Here is a 6,000-nt window from a genome sequence, read left to right on the forward strand (position 1 = left end):
TTTATTTGTTGTTAGTCAACATAAAAAGGGAAGGCCTTTCGGAGCAGGAAAGTGATGCTAGCAACACCCAGGTTCCTTGTGTTCAGTCTACAAATGGAAGAGATGACAGCAAGGCAAGGAGTAAGAGCCAGGAGAGCTTGCAATGTTCCTCAGTGGTGCTTGGTTTTCACTTTGGAAAGCAGGAGAAATGCAGTGAGTGGTTACAAAAGCCACTAAAAGAGTTGTGGTTTCAAGGAAACACCAGTGGACGCCTCCACTGGGGCCTGTGGTTCTCACTAGTGTGGTAAAGCACTTAGAGGAACTATCATCTAGGCCTGAGTTTGTGGGGAAGAGGTCTGACGTGGGGGTTGGAGGCTGAACTTAGTGGTGCAGCTTCTGCTAATTCCCTTAACAGAGTTGCACCAAGAAAAAATGACTGTTTTTTTTGCTGGTGCATGTTTTCAGCTGGGTCACTCTTCAAACGTTAAACTTCAGTTTCCTAAGGAAATAAGGAGAAGAGTACTTGGACAGGAATCCCTTCTAAGTTCAACACACCCTCATGAGGGACTGTTCCATGCTCTACAAGGCCTCAGCAGGTCTCAGACAATTCCGCAAGAGTGCCTCTTCCCAAGAGTTTAAAACAATTGCCACATTTGGGGTTAGTTTAGGAGGAAAGTTGTACTTGCACTTGGTTGGCAAGCAGGCAAGGCAGTGCAGGAAAAGACCAGACATGTAATGAAATTATCTTCAACAGCCTTTATCTAAGAAGCAAAGATGAAAGCAAGAGGCAGCCTTCATCTGAGCACATTGTGCAATCAGATCGCTTGGTTCTCAGCATCAGTTAGGTTTGAATAAGCTTCTGAAATTCAGAGCACATGAAGTGCATTTCCTTCTTCTACATTGGTACATGAGGTCTTTCTCAGTGCTCACCCAAAATGAGAGAGCTGTTGGATAGAAGATGCCCTAAGCGCACCAACAGGCAAAAATTGGCACAGCAAGAACCCATAAAAAAACCCCAGGGCTGTGATATTTACAGGGCTGGAAAGCAAATATTCCTCGTGCTTCCAGCTGTTTGACAAATGAGCTGTCATTGTTCCTGAGAGCACAACATGGAGCCATTAGCACTTCTGGAAGGTGATTAGGGAACAGGAACTACTATAATCCAGGGGTAGGATCCAGGCACAAGTTTGCATGCAGGTATATAGACACACACAAGCATGGAGATAACTTCAGGGTAGTCATCACACAATGGTCTGCGTTGGAAAGGACCTGAAAGATCATCTAGTTCCAACCCCCCTGCCACGGGCAGGGACATCTCCTACTACACTAGGTTGCTCAAGGTCCCATCCAATCTGGCTTTGAACACTTGTGAATGATCCTAAACACCCTCTCTCCTTGGGGGAGGGGGAAAAAAGCAAGCAAAGATAAATTTTGGAGCACATGCATTCTCACTAGCACTTTCTCTGCCTGTGAAATCAGGTTACCTTAGTTACCCTGAGTGTTTAAGGCTCAGAGTCAGAGAATGGTTAGTAATCAATCATCTCCAAACCATTCCAATGTTCCTTACAGATCAGAGGGTGGATTTTAAGGTCCAGTATCTCACTACCTGGCAGGGTTAGAAGTGACTGCTTTGGACAGCACTGTTCCAGACAGCTGACATACTGGGCTCTCCTGCAGAACAAGACTTTCTTCCCAATTGCAAAGAAAGCACATTCTTGCAGGCAAAAAAAATGCCATTTCACTCCTTGGCCTTCCCTGGACCACATTCACAGAAGAAGAAAAAAAGAAAATCTCACTTTTTAATATATTTCTGCAACACAAAAATATATAGATCTGGGACAACAAGAGCAGCTTCCAACTGGGACATATTAATGGGAGAAGTGGGCAAGCAAAAATAATAAAAAGCCAAACAAAGTGCAGCTTGACGCATGGTTTCTGCCAGTTCCACGACTGCAGGGACATAAATACCATCCTCACTAGCCATTGAGAACTTGTACACAGGGTACTCATCCCAGTTTTCATACTCAGAAAGAAGCATGCTTAATGAAGTCACACCAGACTGGGTTAAGTGCAGAATTCAGCAGTGACAAGGCTAGGAGTAGCTTCTGTAGGTCCTCCCTGACAAAACCCACCTTGTTACACAAAGCACCATGAATCCTGCACATGCCACACACCACAGGAAAGGGATCTGAACACTGCTCCATTGACCAGACTTCATATTCCTCACTCACATCTTTACACAGTATCATGTTTAGAGAGCCTGCTTGAACAGCACTGAGATGAACCCAGCCACATCCAGAACTAGAGCTGAGTGCTCCCATCAGAAACTGGAAAAGAAACTTCTCTGTTGCTAACTCCCCTGCCTTTTCCAGCCCTGCAAGACCACAGGATAGCACCAAAGATGATGCATATTTACCACCAAGACAGAAGCTGTGCCAAGCCACATAAGGGAAAAAGGAGCCTTTGCAGTAGGATAGAGGTCACAATGCTTTATTTTCTTAAAGGGACGATTAAAAAACAACTTGAAAGTTTCTGAAGTGGGGCCATCACTGGCCTGAATTTTGGGAAGATGAGTTACGAGACAAAAGTCAGGAGATGCAACCAGAATTCAGGTTAATATGACCCATCATACAGCAACTCCCCACACACATTATGGGGGTTTTGTGCACCCTACACAAACCAGAACACCAGCAGGGAGGTACAAATGGCTTGCAGAATCTCTTCTAATTTACAAAGTTTCCTTTGAGTGGCTGTGTAACAGAGTTTATTAATTCTGGATATTGTCAAAGGGAGTTTTCCACAAATGTTTGATAGGAACACTTATCTTCAGAGACTGCCAATTCCTAAGACTGATAGTGCCAACTGCTCCTGATATTCCTTCTTTTACCTCTCAGCAAGGGCATTGTCCCTTTCACTGCAACAAAAGGAAAAATAGAAACACACTATCGCAAAAGCACACACTATTGACAGCAGAGATCTCTCAGCAGGGACCACTAATAGTGACCAGAAAACACCATATTTACTCCTGGAAGAGGACCCAAAACCAAAAGTAGCAGATTGGAAGCTCACTTACAGCAAGCAACAGGTAGCTGCACTTTCAGAGCTGACAGGTCTGTTGGCTTCACATTAGCTTTGGATAGCAGAATAGGATGAGGAGGCAAAGATGCAAGAGGAAATGCAACCAACAGGTGAGCAAATACTAAGTTAGCATCTTTTAAAATTAATCTTTTCTACAGAACTGGAACAGATCAAATAAAAGCTTCCTCAGTCAAGAAAGAGAGCACAGTGCACAAATACTGCATTGATGGGAAGTGCATAAACCCAGGGGCATGCAGAGATGGGAAAAGTTAGCAAAGGGCTGTCTGCAAAGGAAGTAAGTTCCCAAGAGGTGACTTTGAACACAACTTCAAAGCTCACTTCATTGAGATCTGTGCATGGGGAAAAGTTGGTACTCAAGCAGTCCAAGCCTAAGGCCCAGTCCAGGTGTGCTCTGCCACGACAACTGAGTTTCAGCTGTTCTCACCTCAAGGCTTCTCGGCTAAATAATCCTCATTTAGGCAACAGCACAGTATCTGTGTAGGCACACAGGTTCTCTGGCTTAAAAACTCACTTCTAAAGGACAAGAAAAGTCACTGAAGACCAAAATCAACACTTGCTGCTTTGATCTTCTGCCTTCCTCCTCCCCACCCCCACTTTTTTTTAAATATATATAACTAAGAATTATGTTCATTGGTTGTCTGCAAAGGAACTAATTTCACAGCTTCTATTCCCAGGAACCAGACATGACAAGAGCCCTAGCTAACTGACAGCCAACTGACAGTCATCTCCTCAACATCTGTCCTGTGGGTCTGAGTGGAAAAATGAAAAGTAAGAAGTGAATCCCACCACGCAATCTCTATTTCTCCCTTCACATAACACATATATTAAAAGGCAGTTTTACTCTGCATTACCAGCATGACTCAACCAAAAAACAATTACAGAGACAAATGAGGCTGTGTACTCAGACTAGCAGTTACACAAACGTTTTCTCAACCAGAATAAAACCAAATTACCTTTGTGAAGAAAGTAATTCATCTACACTGAGGCCTGTAAAACACACACACAGACACGCACACTGTTTTGGCATTAAAACTCTGCATAGATCAAAGATGCACTTCAGTTATCAGAGCCCCTGTTATACAGAAGTCCTGCAGAAATCCAGCCTCTGGGATGGGCCATGGGTCCAGGTGCTAGGGCATGGTTTCCCTCTCCCCAGAGCCCTCAGGGTACAGAGTGCCTGCTGCCCCTAGCCATGCACAAGGCTTAAGGAAATAGCAAAAGGTCTATGACACACTCATACACAAGTATATTAGAAACTACTCAAGCTAAGACTTCAAAGGTTCTTACTTTTAAGTCCATCTCCAAAATGCATTTTAAGTGCAAGTTGTGCTTTTTCATGTGCTTGTGGTGCCACGATCACCATTTGTCAAATGCCTTCCAGTGCTGTGTGTGCTTCCACACAGGAACAGCCAGAAGACAAGCGCTCCACGTGCCACTTTACAGGCAGGTGACACTTTCCAACTACTCTTATGCCCAACATGGCAAAAACAGGGCTTATAGACACTTTGCTAACATGCAAGGAGCCATCTTCACCCACCAGCATAGTCTTGCTGGCATCAGCCAGATGACATCCATGGAGAAGGGTTTCCACAACAGGGCCCAGCGCAAGATGGTTTGCTGTGGGAATAGCTGGTGCTCCCAGGTCGCTACCAGTGACACTGCAGAAGCCAGCACCACTGCCACAGGCACTCTCAGTACTGCTGTGGAAACTGCATGGTGTAGGGGGGTTACAGCTAGAAAGGCCCTTTCAACTTCAACAGGATTCATAGAATGGTTGGGGTTGGAAGGGATCTTGAAGATCATCCAGTTCTAACCCCCCCTGCCACCAGCAGGGACACCCTCCACTAGCCCAGATTGCTCAAGACCTCATATCCAGCCTTGCTTTGAACAAGTGATCGATCTGCAGGACTGAACTTCAGTATCCAAAGGGTGAACAGAGAGCAGAAAGCACAGCGGAGTCTGATGTGTTCTACAGCATCGCAGGGGAAAAAACCCACCTTGCATTTTGAAACCATTTATTGCATAATGTCATGATATGTGAACTAAATACATCTCAGGCTACAGGACAAAAAAAAAAAATCATCTCTAGAACTGTTAAGTACTGGCAACACTGTGTTACGAAAAGGGAAAGAAAAGGCAGCACTTCCTTAGAGTCAACACTAATGAATGCATCTGGGATTTTGTTTCACCATCCACAAGAACAAAGAAGTCTGCAAAGAAGCTAAACCCTAAAGTGATGGAAAGTGCTGGGATTTCCTATTTGCCTTCTTCCATTCAAAAAGTCTCCAAGACATTTCATTGATGCACTGTTGTTTGAATGCAAATTATTGCAAAGAACAAGTGTCCCCTGTATTCCTTGGTTTGGGAAAGTCAAGAGATGTTAGGCTAAGTCCTATATGTATGTCCCCTTTATCTAGCAAACTTCAGGGGGAGGGGATCAAACTCCTCCAGATTACTTCTGGGGCTCTCTCATCATTCCACAGGTGAAAAGACAACATATAGAAGAACTTCACATAAAACAGTTCCCTCATATATATTTTTTTTCTTTTTAAAACATTAAGATAGTGCAACTTTTTAAAACACATTTATCACAACACAAATTAATTCCTTGCATTCATCTAAGTTCTCAACTTTATACCTTGGCACACAAAACAGGAATTTTGTTTCATATTAAAGAAAAAGAAAACAAACAACAAAACCAAAACAAAACAATCCACATCCTGGGAGAAAAAAAAAACAAAACAAAACAACAAACTGGCCAATTCTTCCCCCATTTATCTAGCAAAATCACCTTCTTCCTTCTGCAGTGAGTATAAAACAGGCTGCACCAGCCTCATTTCTGTGCTAAGTTAACTTTTAGAATTAAATAATTGAAATAGTTTATTTAAAAAAAAGAAAAAAAGAATATATTCCCCCCCCCCT

The sequence above is a fragment of the Indicator indicator genome, chromosome 6, assembly GCF_027791375.1.
Source record: "Indicator indicator isolate 239-I01 chromosome 6, UM_Iind_1.1, whole genome shotgun sequence".
Taxonomy (NCBI): domain Eukaryota; kingdom Metazoa; phylum Chordata; class Aves; order Piciformes; family Indicatoridae; genus Indicator; species Indicator indicator.